General features: G+C 31.0%; 1 long non-coding RNA gene across 1 annotated transcript; it reads right to left on the bottom strand.

Annotated features, from left to right (window-relative positions):
* Positions 1–354: 354 nt before the first annotated feature.
* LOC119661857 lies at positions 355–15,332 on the bottom strand. Its single transcript, XR_005250622.1, has 3 exons — positions 14,779–15,332; positions 11,658–11,659; positions 355–366 (listed from the first exon to the last, which is right to left on the bottom strand). It is a non-coding gene; the product is annotated as an uncharacterized LOC119661857 (long non-coding RNA).
* Positions 15,333–15,772: the final 440 nt, after the last annotated feature.

Here is a 15,772-nt window from a genome sequence, read left to right as displayed (position 1 = left end):
CCAAACGTTTTTTTATTGCTTCATATTTTCCAGACAGTGGAGGATTTCAGACAATATCTGCTATGCTTTTTAACGTACTCTATTAAGGCTGCAAACCACATGATCGTATTTTGTTTGATCCGTTGTGATGTTGACATTTCTGAACTGCGCTTCCATTTGTATGAAATACAATGTAGAATCAAGTCTGATGAATGGCAGTGGTTTAACACTCATTCGGCAGATATCACGCGAGGTTTGTTCAGACACCGCTATCAATGTTTGATCACCTTCAAACTCATGGGCAGCTCCATCGATTTTCCGCATTGTGATGACGTAATAACAATAATAACGAACGTAGTTGTGAAAACATCTCTTTTCATTTTAGTTCTTAAAAGAACTTTTTTGTATGTCGTGGGTCGCCAATATAGAGATGATTAACGAATGAAGTGAAACACAACTTTTGATATTAACTTAGATTCACTTTTATTATTACTATTTACACAATATTTTACAATTTTCACTAATGAACGAATTTAGAGAGAGAGACTGCACTACTGCTGCGCACGCCTTAAGTCCAATTTTCAAACGAGATCTTCAAGCTAAAATTGCGTTTGTAGTTGAAAGACTCGTGCGCTACAATGCCAATGAAAATGATAAAGACGCTTTTCATGACAAGCTAGAGATTCAATTGCTAAAACGCCGAAGAAAGCTTGGCATCTTAATGCTAAATTTGGAGAAGTAAATGAAACTGTAGACCACGTCATTGGGAAACATGGCTTTGGTGACATGAATGACTGTGGTGGACGCCTTGTAAAGCTATGTGGTTTAAACGAACTCTAAATTGGAGGCACGCTTTACTCGCATAAAACAATTTATTAAGTAACGTAGGTAGCACCTGATATAAGAACTTAAAATCAAGAAAGAAATAAACAAGGTAATGATATCAGCTCTGATCACCACCTACTAGCTGGCAAAATACTAGTCACCCAATAATTATTTAGAAGTCAAATAGCTGTAGCAGAATCAAATACAAGGTCTCAAAGTTGAAAGCACCAAATAGAAAGCAATATTGTTCACGTTCCATTTCGGAAAAACTTACTGCTCCTACTAACAACCTAAATCCCCAACGTTGCTGGAACAAAATAAAAATAGCTGTTAATGAAAACTGCATGGAAAATTTAAGTAGAGCGTTAAATAATACCAAAGATGACTTTATCTCAGCACAAACCAGGATAATGGTAGAACAACGACCAAAACTCAAAAATGAGTTAAATACCATGAAGAAATCCAATGACCGAAAGAGACCGCAAACGGAATACACACATCTGGACAAACGTGTCAAAAAGGCAATTCGGGACGATTAGAAAGAGTTCTCTAACAATATGGTTAATAAAGCGGAAAATGCAGTGGCATCAAAAAATATGAAGAATCTCTTTGATAACATATAACAAAGAAACTAACAGCCGAAAGCGTCAAAAGAACCCTCCCCGTCAATAACCTCTCTGGTGAGCTTTTGGTAAACGTAAATGATCAGCTAAACCGCTAGCGTCAACATTTTATTCAAATATTGAACCTATAACGCGAAGGTATCGTGACAACGCCCAATGACAACGTAAATGAGTTACCGATTAGGATTGATCTTCCCTCAAAAAGAGAAATAACCAATGCAATAAAATTGCTGAAGAACGAAAAAGCTGTAGGTTTTGATAACATTCCGGCCGAATTGCTGAAAGTTGATTTAAAACTAATAACAGATACACCAACTCTTCGAAACCATTTCGGAAATAGAAACTTATCCATTCGACTGGCTTCATGGCATTGTAATCAAGTTACCCAAGAAAGGAGACTTAAGCGACAGTAACAACTGGCGCGGCATTACTATTTTAAGTTCTATGATAAAAATATTTATGAAATTTATTCTGTATCTGCTTTTCATCTATTTTGAAAAGGCGTTTGACTTGTTAAATTGAAATTGCATAAAAGCAGAGTTGAAAATATTGTCCCGATTAAAATAGTCTCCGTAATTGCAAAGAGCATTTTTACATGACAACAAACTGTCTGTGCCGTTTTGTACAATTTCTGGCATCCGTGAAGGATGTGTCCTTTCCCCAATACTGTTTTCAGTTGTGCTTGCCGTAGTGACCAAGAGGGCAAATAAAGAAAAGGTACGAGGTATTGTATGGGACTCACTGTCACCAAACACAAGGCTAGAGTGTTTGGACTATGCTGCCGTTTTGCAGTCCCTAGGAAAAAGAAGCAACATTGCTGATATTAAGGACGTAGCGTTGCGGCGCAAAAGCTGGAAGCAACTTATAGACAGCCTATGCCCAGTATAAGAGGCTGCTCGAAGTCATTGACGTTGAACAAAGCTTATTATATTATTATTACTAATCAAAACGACAATAGTTTTATGTACTCCGACCTTTCAATTATGACCGATCTTCTAAACTTTTAGACTGAAGTTTTTTTTAATTGCAAAACAAAAACCGCTTGAATTGTTTCATGGATCATTTGTTCCGTAAAAATCGTATGTTTTTCGATGGTTGACTAAGTGTATTATTGATTTAACAATAAGTATTATTAATTTCTTTTTTAAATGTAGGTCTTCAATGCTTATTTCATCTTCTTCAAGTAATCTCCCATTGATAATATACTCGTACATTTATTCCAACAAAGTTTTCAGTTCAAGAAACACTATTGGAATGTACTATTAAGCCAGCGTGCGATTTCGCTTACATCTCTTTTATAGTTGAAGGATATTATTATTTCAATGTCTTTATTAGTCTGTTTGTATATCTTTTAGAAACAGGGCACAAAATGTCATATTTAGAGATTAGGTTGATTATGGTGTAACAATAATGTTATGCTTTGCCATGATTGTTTAGATAATCAACAAATTTTGATGCCACTCGTCTCATGTCTAAAACGTTCTTACAGCTTCACATTAGTTGTATGATATTTTTTATTTTTGCAGAAACATCTCTAATGGAATGCTTTTATCAGTAAGCACAGTCTGTTAATTGCTTTCAAGTTTTCATGAACATATTATGATGCCTAGATTTAACCTCATTCTCAATGTCCACATTTCATTCCTGAAATCCATTATCATCGCCAAAGGCCTTATTCAACATTTCGATACTCCAGCGATTATTTACCATAGACTCTCTAATCTGACAAATTGCCACCCAAAAACGCGGCTTAATCTTTGTTCTCAATCATTCGGTCGGCATTGCAACTACCTGTTAGTTATCGGTACTCTAAAGACTTGACAAGATAGAACACATTTTAAAATTCTCGTTACTTTTTAATCAGACTTTTTGATTCGGTTACATTAGCAAGTTAATAAAATATCAAATAGAATATTACAATTATATACATAGTATAGAGAAAAACTATATGATATATAATATGCTTATTATATATACATATGTCATTTCGTACATTTTGTACGTCATTTCGAAATTTCTCCAGTGATTCTAATAATTTTTAAATATGTTCCTCTGTGCTAGCTCACCACAGTATTGTTATTTCACCAACAATTATATTAAATGATTAATATGTAAGTAAAATTATTTACAGATAACAAAATGTATCACCTACCCTGAGCTGGAGGCGCTAAAACAATTTTGAGCAATTATTTATGCATATGTGGGGTAATTTGAAAATGTTATTGATACGGATTTTTGTACGCAGACAGAACAAGATAAAGTTATATTGCTTATTCCCGGACAATATCGATTTTTACACCCTTCGTTTTTGGTTTGCAAAGGGTTCATCACTGTTATTATGACAATTGAAATGTACTGCGGAAAAGATTACAGATTTATATAAGCTACTGTATAGACTTGTAAATACTTAAACTTAATAAATTTAATGAAGGATAGTGATAAGTTATATTCGTCAGTCAATGTAAGTATACAGTAGGCCTAAAATAGTTTTAATAGTAAACAGCAGAGATACAGTAACTAAAATTACTGATATTGTATTACTACTAATATCTGATATATAATTTCTCTAAAAATTATATTTCTTATATTGCTGGTATTTTTCATCAATCTATTTTGTGAAGATTAATCAGTAATTCATAATATGTATTTATTTATTGTGTAAAATATTTTTAAATAAATTTCAATTATTAATAGTATTAAAGATATTAATTATATTAAATAAGACTTTATTTTAAATTAGACTAATTTGTCTCCGAGAGAATAATCTCTACGCTAAACTATTGAAAATTATTTCACAGCAATCGTTCAGCTTAAAGCTTTATATATACAGAACTACCCATTTTGGGGCCCCAAAAGCAAACACAAATTTAAACAATTCCGATTGTAATTTTAATGAAATTTTCAATTCAGTACATTAACCTAAACCTTGCCAAGACGTGTGATATATGTAGGTATATATTTGATGTTCCGACGATTCAGTAAAATTGTATAAAGTTGTATATTGTATATTGTCTAAAGTTGAAAATAATATCGGCGATAACTGTCCTGCATAGTTTTACAAAAACAAGTCCAATGATGATAACTTTTACATTACTTTGTTCACCAATTCACATCACCAACATGTGATAGTACACATCCGGGAAATATCCCGCTCAGCAAAGCATGCATGCTTTGCTAATGGCCTCATTCTAATAAAACTATATATACTTCATTTATATTTTCTAAAGTTCGCGTATAAAAAATTGATGATTGTGTAAAAATGGCGATCGTTTGTAAGTCATCTAGTCATTATCAACAAACTATTTGTAAGTCATCTAGTCATTATTATACTACAAACTACTACTATTAACTTACATATGTCCAGAAAAAATACCTTTAATTATTTGTTAATTTTTACTACCAAAGAGGTACAATTTTATCTACAAAGCAAAACACGAGCCTAAAACTTTCACTAAAGGATATTCAATTTGAAAACGCGTAGTACGAATAATTTTTGAAAAAAATTTTGGATGTAATATCTTGGATGAATTATGTCACTGAAATAGTGATGCTAAATCAGGACCACAAAATGAATAATTCTTTGTAAATTTAATAATGAATATTATTAAATTAAATAAATTTGATCAGTAATGATGCTAATGATCGAGCAATATATATATAGCAGGTGTAAAACCCCTTTACTACTACGATCGATATATTAATCTAACTGTGAACGTATAAAGTAAGTTAAAAATAACTCTTGTTCTATAGTTGGTATCGAATATAACTGGCTGTTGGTATTGTTACATCAATAAGTATACCTTTAAGTTACTGCATATGTAAAGATCCAAAACAATTAGCAAAACAGTGAACTCGTCAAGAAAGCGGTCTCTATGCCAGTGATAGTGCGTAAACGTAATTGTGGATCGACAGATGAATATGAGAGAAGTCAAGCGAACAAGAAACCTAAAACATGCAAAAAACATTTTGGGGTATATATGTAAGTTCAAGAGACTATTAGGTACACCTCTCCACTATTAGGTACACTTAACCACACTACATTAGTAAAAGATTTAAATTTTGTATTACCTTGATCACTTGATTACATTGATCACTACAGATATTACACTAAGTCCCATATGCAGTTGCTGCGATAAAATAACTGAGTCGCCAGGATATACACTATGGAACTTTAGTGCAGTGATACACGGTACACAAAAAAGTACCTGGACTAGTACTTTAGATAACAAAAAGAGTTTAGCGATGCTAAATAGTATTTTAAGTTTAGTTTATTTTATATAGTTGTTTTTATGTAAGCTTCGAAATTATAACAAAATTTATATAAGATATAACTAGATAAAATAAGTTAAAAATAAAAAATTAACTATTATTTAATTATTTTATTTTTGCAAAAATTATCCTTAAATAACACAAAACTAAAATTATTTCTGAACAAAATTACAATTCTAATTCAAACAATCTCATTCTGAAAGTTAGACTAAAGCTATAATCTGATATTCAGACTCCACATAGACTGCATTACAACAAAATTTCTTTGGTAGTTTTTCTATGCTTCTGATATCAGTCCTTAAAAAAAGGTTTTTAAAGAATGGTGAACCTGCTCCTTGTTAACGCTGGTCATCTGCGCAATAGATGATATCTAGATAATTCTTCTTCTTTCTCTTGTCAGAAGGCACAGGCAGAAATCAACGTCTAAGTACAATCGTAACTATTAGGCAAGCCAAGTTAATTTACATAATCCATCGGCTGGTTAGTCTGCAGGATGACACACTAGCAGTGCCACTGGCAGTGCAATATCGTGTCTTGATTTATGATTGCTTTTTGATGGAAAAGAATACAATGTTAGTAAAATCTTGAAGTGTTTAGTGCTTAGTACTACCCCTACTCTGCTCCGTCGAGACAAATTATAGGGCGACACCGAAAAACATCAACAAAGTTCAAAAAACCGTTATGGCAAACCGCAAAATGAAGTTGCAGGACAAAGCTGACAACTTCAATATTTCAAAGGTGTCACCTTCGTAAGAGCAATTTGTGCGAAACCTGTATGTATTACTTTAAAGTCGAATTGTCAGCCAGCTGAGTGGCCATTAATAAATAATCCGAATATTGGAATGTGCTTGAAAAAGACCAGGCCATCAATGGCAATGGCCTGATCACATAAAGAAGAAAAAAATTCTTGTCGTACCAAGACAATGTTCCATTTTAATAGTCATTGGCTTTCACGACAAAAATCCACTTCGTATTGCTTCCATCACCCACTGATTTTGTCAGACCTAAAAAAAATATTTTAGGAAAAATGATTTGGCTCAGATAAACTATTTTAAGGCCAAAGGTGAATCAATAATCTCTACAAGAGAGATATCGAAATATTAGAGGCGCCGTGTTACTCTTGAAAGTGACTGTGCTTATATATGTTATAAAGTCAAATTTCATCAAAAATTTATTTTATTGGATATTCTACGTATTCATTGGCCGATATGTGATTTCTAATGGTTTTTAGTGACTGTCAAAGATGCTTTGTTTTTTCACAGTTACATTTACAGTTAGATTTACAATTAGATTACAGCATCACCATTTGCAGCGTCATTGCGTGCCTGTTCATCTATTACACAGTTGTTGTGATAGTCACAATATCCTGGTATTCAAGACACTACTTAATTACATAAAATATATTTTTGCTTTAACTTCAATTTAGTTATGGTAATTTAGTTAATATTTCATTGGTATTAGGTTGCAATAAATTTCTGTATAGAATGGTAGAAATTGAGCAATAGCAGTTAGAAAATTTTAAATTCAATTTAATTTTCTTTTTGTATTTAAATTAACCGACATTAAATTAAATTAAAATGAATTAGCATTTTAATTGGCACTAATTACATATATATATATTATTTCATTTACCTTTTATTTTATTTACGAAAGAGTAAGCTAAAGTCCTGTACATTCGTATACATATATACATACATTATATAAAAATATACACACATATTTTAGTTGAATGTTTGTAGAAATCTATGTTATATGAAAGTTGAAGCTCATCTTAACTGCATAAAATAATTAGTTAAGATATTGGTCTCATATACAATCGTTTGATGTACAATAATTGCCATAAAATAGGTTAAAAGGAAAATAATTCCCTGACAAAATAAACGAAAAAAGCTTTAATCTATTAAAGGAAAAGGAAATTTTTATTTATTTAGTGAAATGCACTCAATTGTAAATTGCATTTATAAAATCATATTCTGTTGTGGTAGATATCCTTGATGCGGCTAAGAAGTGGAAAAGAAATACCGGGTAAGCCCATTCATAAATTGCACTAAGTTATTTCCGGTAAATAAATAGCAAAACAAAAACAACACCACACCTTACAAAGATAACTGCCAGCTGCTACTCTGCGACACGTTTGAATTGACATCGAAGCAAATTTCAGGGTGCGGCAAATATACCACCACCGATGCTTTAGCTTACAAGTTCTTCACCACAGTGAACTACGCCAAAGTATCGCAACTCAGCTGTTTTTGCAAGCGCCAAAAACTTAGCAGAATGCATCAAATGTACGAGAATGCAGCTGAAGAGATTGGATACCCGAGAACGGGAGACCAATCCAAATGCATAAATATGCAGTGAGAGGATATGTATGCGAAAGCCGAATATGCGCCTTCCCTGTAAATACATTTTTACTTATTGGTTTTGTTTTCTGTTTGCTAAGTGTAATTGTAGTAAGTTGATATCCTTTTTCCTGATTTTTATTTACTTTTCTTTTTGCAACGTTATTGCATTACAATTAGTATATAAGCAGGAAACTAGTGTGAGAGCGTTTATAGTGAAGTTGTTGCTATACTTTAAAAAAGAGGCTGTATGTGGACTGGGCTTAGTATATAGTACACCAAGAAAGCTAATAAATAGGATTGGTTTTATACAAAGTTTGGGTGGGTGCGATGTTTTGCTTAAGTCAGAAATAATTTTGAAGAATCATTGCGAAACTTCGGAGCAGCAATAAAATTCTGGAACTATTAATAAAATTAGGCGACTTTTTTATGAAAATGAAAATGAAAACAAAAAAATTATTTAGAAATATTATAAAAATCTTTTAAAAATTATTTCATATTTCATATTTACCAGATGCTTGAAGGAACAATCCTATTGCTTATATTAATTTTATTTTGTACCTAATATATGCATTTATGTTACACATAAATTTTATTTTTTATTATTTATATATTAATATATTTAGTTGAAAAAATCACACACACGTTCACTTGTTACTAAATACAATTAATATTCAAATGAATTATATTTTTATTTCATTTTTAATGATATAATTGAATTAATATTGTTTTTTGAATTAACAAATGCATATATATTTTGCAACTTGCAAAAGAATTTTAACAAAAACCGTGTACACAGACAGAATAACACAACTTGCTGTCGGAGAGTGCAAGAACTAAATGATTAAACCGCCAGGATAAGTGCAGCACAAAGTCTGTACTGCACACAAGAGAAAAGCACAAGCGAAGGGAATGTGCCCAAAAAGCTTGCAATCAATGGAAGTGTGTATTGCACTTTGATATACCTATTGCTCCTGTTAACATTTTGCTGGAGAAGATGGTGCCCATTTGCATATCGATGTGCAATAAATGGGCCAAACCCTACTCCTGCCTGTTTGCTTTCTGCACTTATGTAGTGTAGTGTGGCAGTAGCGTAAACAAAAGATTGCGAATAATTCCACCATGGAAGATTGCAATTAAAACCCAACTTTATTTTTCAAGAGAAATTATATTGAATTACCCCATGAAAAATGTGCCAAACTACCATGCAGTGAGCAAAATGAAGGATAATGGGAATCTTTCCTATTGAAATATTATTCAGTAACTACTATTAGATTATTTTATTGAATTTCACTTTAGTTCCTTCACGAATCGTTATTTCTCCTTGAATAATAAAGCACCTTTATTATGTTCTATAAACAAGTTTACAGTTCTACGCCTAGCACTTATAGCCCAAATTTTATCAATAGACTACTTATCCCATAAATATTTCCAAACATCACTAACGATGACAAATTTAAACTAAAATATAAATATTCTACTAATGCTAGCAGTGAAGAACAAAAGACGTACGATACAGAAACTGTTTGCAGCCAACATAGGTACGAGACAATAAAATGCTTATTCAGGAACTCAAATAGTAAATGCCTTAAATGATGCATTGGTGTATCCAAGAACAGGTTAGAAATATTGACCGGTTAACTAGCCACTGTAGGCAGAAAAGGCATTAAGCTGCATAAATATTATACCAAATCCCATGTGCAGATTCTATAATGTGATAAATAGGTCACTAGGGCACTAGGGCACGTACTAGAACACAGTAATGTATTGATACATAATACACAATAGTATCTAGAATCACACTTAATACCAGACAATGAATTAACAATGCTCAATTCAACCTACATTCGTGAAAGGAATTAGAAGTTTGAGGATACGATTGTCTTTTATTAACAGCTTCCAGTACAAGTACTAGTGATTGCACTATGTATCATGTAATAAATTAGTGATGCAAGGTCCAGAATCCTTTTTTTAATTTGTAGGCGTAATAAGATTGAATGAGATTTTTTATGGTTTTGTTAACAATTAAAAGGAAAATCAATAAAACACTTGATCGATATACTTTATACATCTCTTGATTTGCTACTACTAATATTGTCCACTTCCCCCAGTGGGGAATGCGGCCTCAATAATTCTTCTAAACTGACACTATTTGGTGCTTCTCTATAGATGTCGCTCCATATATATCGTGCATCAGGTAGCTCACTTTCGACTGTTTCTCTCTACGTTTTCGCTGGCGCACCAATTCTCCTATTACCTTACGGATTGCTAACCCTTGCCTCCCTGTATAATCTCTCGACTGTCTAAAGATATGACCTATCCACTTCCACTTTCTCATTTTTATCTCATTCTGTGCTGCTTTTTCAGTCTTTTGATTCAGCAGGAGTTCATTTAATATTCGATCTGGCCACCATATTTTGAGAATTCTTCGTAGATACATGTTGACAAATACTTGCATCTTTCTCTCTATATGTCTGGAGTAGGTCCATGTTTCACAGCAATCACTACTGATACTATCATCCAAATATTCCAACAATGGTTCAACGCATTATCTTATCGTAAATACAAAAGTTTTTAGCTAATTAGAGCACTGCAACTTCAACAGATCATCAACTGCTTAATTTACACAAACAACTTAACAGTTCTTTAAATATCCGTCAGCTAAATTTTTTTATTATCGTCTAATCATTAAACAATGACGTCGAAAGTTTTCTATAGAACTGAAACCATTTGTAAAACGTGGCCAAAACCAATAAAGAATTGCATCAAGTATCGATTCTGTAGCCCAAAATATGAGTAAAAATCGGCGACAATCAATTAGATATTGTTCTCAAGTCCTTTTTAACACCACAAAGAAATTACTGCTCCATAAAAATTTGCAATTGAAGACATATGAAATTCAATTCATTCAAGACCTCGAACTAAATGCCCATTCATTGAATTGTGATTCTACAGATTTAGGTTCAGTGTAACCAAAAGCAGACCCATTATTTCAAGAATAATCATCTTTATGCAGAAACGTTAATCTTAGCTTAATGACTTTGCATAAGAGCACAGAACCACAAGAACTAACATTTGTTATTTATGTCTTAGAAGTTAAATTGAATTTTTTTTTTTTTGATACTGAAAATTGCATTCTCGTTACCGTCTATGAAGATTACTGCAAGAACATTACTATTTTTTTTCGGAATCAAATAGGTGTCTCACTTAAAAGATATATAGTTTTATCAAGACAATGCGGCATAATTGTCTTCTGTGATAATCAATTTATTGAAAGATAACTTTAAACACAGTCTATTCTCTAAAAACGGGGAAGCGATATGGCCATCAGGATAACAAGCCATTAAGCATTAGTTTTATAAGCACAAAGAGATCTTATTATTATCTTATTTTGCTCTTATTTGATTCTCCATCCTGCTAAGACATATAATTTTCCACCATGACCATGCAAATCCTTATATGCTCCCTTTAAGTCCTTATAATGAAAAATCTTTGGTATAACAATAACACTCAAAATATGGTGACGAAATCGAATATCAAATGAACGCCTGCTGAACCGAACGACTCAAAAAGCAGCACAAAATGCGATAAAAATGGGAAAGTCAAAGTGTATAGACCGTACGCCTAGTCAACTGACAGATTACATGACGAAGCAAGCGTTAGCATGAAATCCACAAGGTAACAGAAGACCTGTCTAAAGTGAACTAGCTGACGCACGATATACATGGAATGACATCTACAGTGAAGCACCAAATAGAGTCAAATTTAGAAAAATTATCGACGTCCTATGCCCCACTGGGGGAAGCTGACAATAATAATAATAGTACTGTTTTTTGTTATTAAACTCATAATACACTATACGTTTCTACCATCTAACGATGACTTTCAACTGCGTTTTTCTTTTAATTAAATAAATAATTTAATAAGGAAAACAATGTGTGTCGTGAATTTTCTTTTTTAGACACAAAATTTGACATATTCATAGAACGATATAACAGAGGTAGTTTTTATATAGTTTGATATAACCTATCTGTTAAATTATTACGGAAAAAACTTACCATATACTATATAGTGGCCCTTATATTAAAAACTTAGTAATTTATTAATATACAGTTGTTGTTGCGACGGTAAATACTTACCAATATCTACAGAGCTACACTTTGGCTTAAATCCACAACAAACTATTTATCTACTTAAATGCATCTTCAAACATTTATTTTCTTATGTTGGCCAAAGCGGTCCTCGTTGTCGCATTTTGAGTTCCGCTGATGTATCTAAGCTCAGCTGAATAAGTTTAGGTGAAGATAACTCAAACATAAATTAATTAATTAATTATTGCTAAAGCAATATTAGACATATTTTAGTGTATATATAAGGTAAATTATGTTACTACTTTATTTTTTGTACTAACTTAATAAACTATTTTAAATTCTGCTTGACGACATATGAACTTAGTTCAAGACTACTTACATTAATTTTTAGCATACTACTAGTACCTCAAAAGGTAGCCTTTAAATATTTTAGATATTGTACAGAATTCTACATTACATTCTACATTATTAGAATAGAGGAATTACAAATAGAGGAATATATTTTTTTATAATTGAAATTAAGTTTTTACGGGTATAAATTTTGACTTTAATACGGATAACAACCACTTAAAATGCATCCAATTATTTTTGTCAGTGTTGAGCTTACAACTAGTAGCTTTCATAGTACCATATGCAAACCTCTGCATGCTTTTGCTCTATTTTCCAAATGTGAAGTCTGTTTTTGCGGGACTATAAAAACTTTTAATTCCCTGCACAAATGAGAAAGATATTGCGGTAGGTTACCGATGTGCAATGCGCAAAATCAAGAAGTGGGAGAAATTTTTGGTAACAGAGAAATATAAAGCACAAATACCTAAGGAATGAGAGAGATACAAGTATATATTATAATAAAGTGAAGAGTGAAAAACCGGATTGTAAAGTTTGCCTAAACAAAGGATTTGCAATTTTACTAGTAACCCAAACAAATGTTTACCGCTATTTCTTTTTTTTTTTTGTAATTCTTTTGTAGTTAGATTTGTTTAAAGGCAGCTGCAATATTATGAGCCCACATTTTAACTCACCCGGCTCGTATGTACACTAGGGTTATTACCTTTGGAGTGCACTGTATAGTGGCAAACATAGCAAAGCATCATTTGTGTCAAAAGGGCATTGAACTTGTTTACCCACATTTTTCTTGTTTATTTTTATTTTTCATGAATAACTTTTCTCTATTTTATATAATATAATTTTCCGTTTGTAAGGTGGTAAATACTATAAGTTCGTTATAGTGAAACTCTAAGCATATATGTATACACGTAAATGAACCGATTGTGTAGCATGATTTTATTTAGATCTAATTATTGGTGCAGTTATTGATTTTCATTTTAATTAAAACCATAAATACACAAAGCGAATCTTCTTAAAAATACACATAATTATAAGAAAAATATCGTATATACATATACATATACATATACATATACATATACATATACATATACATATACATATACATATACATATACATATACATATACATATACCATATATATATACATATACATATATATATACCATATATATACCATACATATACATATATATATACCATATATATACCATACATATACATATATATATACATATATATACCATACATATACATATATATATACCATATATATACCATACATATACATATATATATACCATATATATACCATACATATACATATATATATACCATATATATACCATACATATACATATATATATACCATATATATACCATACATATACATATATATATACCATATATATACCATACATATACATATATATATACCATATATATACCATACATATACATATATATATACCATATATATACCATACATATACATATATATATACCATATATATACCATACATATACATATATATATACCATATATATACCATACATATACATATATATATACCATATATATACCATACATATACATATATATATACCATATATATACCATACATATACATATATATATACCATATATATACCATACATATACATATATATATACCATATATATACCATACATATACATATATATATACCATATATATGCATATATATATCTTCAAAAATACATTCTTTATATAAAATCAGTGTAATTCATATTGTTTAGTTGTTAAATATACTAATACATACTTTAAGTTGACTTAATTACACATAGTAAACTAGACTCAGAACAATTTGTTTGCATTTAGGCAGACACTATAAAATACCTATAGCCGGGTAAAAAAATTTTGTTTGAATATTACTACTGCATAAATCAAAATTGTATTATTTTATTAATAATTTTGAGGAATTATCTTTTTGCATTTTACAACGCAACATAAATATGTTATCAATAAAAGCCTAATAAAATTGTTTCCACTACACTTTTATAGCTTCCGGCCGCATCATAAACTTCTATACGATAGAAGTAACAAATATTTAAATAAAGATTAGTTATGTTTACACTTAATTATTTTTGATTTTTGCAAAGAATCGTTTTTATCATCGATTTCTGGGAATGTCTACGTAAGCAACAAATGTCGTATGAATCATTAATGATTATGAATGTTTAGAACATGTTATGGAATTTAAAATAAATTTTGCTTCTATTGCAAAAAACAAAATTATAATAATTAATATCAAACACCGACCAATGTTGCGTAGTTGCATTTGTGAGTGATTAAACTGCTTTGAATATTTGAAAAATACGAAAACCTTTCACTTTCTTTTCTAACAAATTTTTCTTTGGCCCGCGGCGACTTTAAAATATGAACACGACAGCAACTTTGTTGTATTTGTAAACTTAAATTCACAGCAGATTTAGTCGTTGTTTTAAAAGCATTTACCAAACTAAACATTACTTTAAAGTATTGTTTAATGCAGATTTTTTATTTAATCCACAAATTATAAACAATTTAACATGCCTTTTTATCGTTTAAAACCAAATTGCTTAACTCCGACACCACGTTGTCCGCCGCCATACTAAATAACGTCAAACTACGAAAAAAACGTCAAATCAATTTACCATATGATTTTTGTGTTATTATTACATGCCAATTGTATTTTGATAAAATCAAGCTAACAACACTGGCAAATTTTTAGCGAGTTGTTGCATACGACAGTTAATTTTAATTTTCTTCCACTTTCGAGTATTCGAATTCAAAAAAGATCCAGAAATTTATATGACAATTTGTAAAATTCTATTATTTACTCACAAATTTCTTTTTGTGTAATAATGAGTTTTGATTAATATTGATTTTTATTGATGACATACCTTAACATAATATTTTTTAAAAATATATTCCATGTATTAAGCTGCGGTTACTGCGTGCGACTTTTGTCTGGCATACATGAACATTTATTTTTTCGTGTGAACAGGTCGCATGTATCGGTAACATTGCTTGCGAATAAACAATTTTGCATTATTTATTTTGAAAGCTGCATGGACAGTGATAACGAAATATATTTAGGGCGTGTGCGAGTTGTGCTAAATTTATGCTAAACCAAATGGGACTTTCCTTGGGATTTTTTGCACCGCACACATTTAGACATTTATCAACACGTATCGACACATCATTACATTATCGACACATCATTACATTATAACTTAGAATTTCCCTCATTAAGAACGCAACTTTGCCTAAC

This window comes from Teleopsis dalmanni, chromosome X (genome assembly GCF_002237135.1).
Source record: "Teleopsis dalmanni isolate 2A chromosome X, ASM223713v2, whole genome shotgun sequence".
Lineage (NCBI taxonomy): Eukaryota > Metazoa > Arthropoda > Insecta > Diptera > Diopsidae > Teleopsis > Teleopsis dalmanni.
The sequence above is the reverse complement of the archived record's forward strand: the minus strand, read 5'-3'. Positions and strand labels throughout refer to the sequence as shown.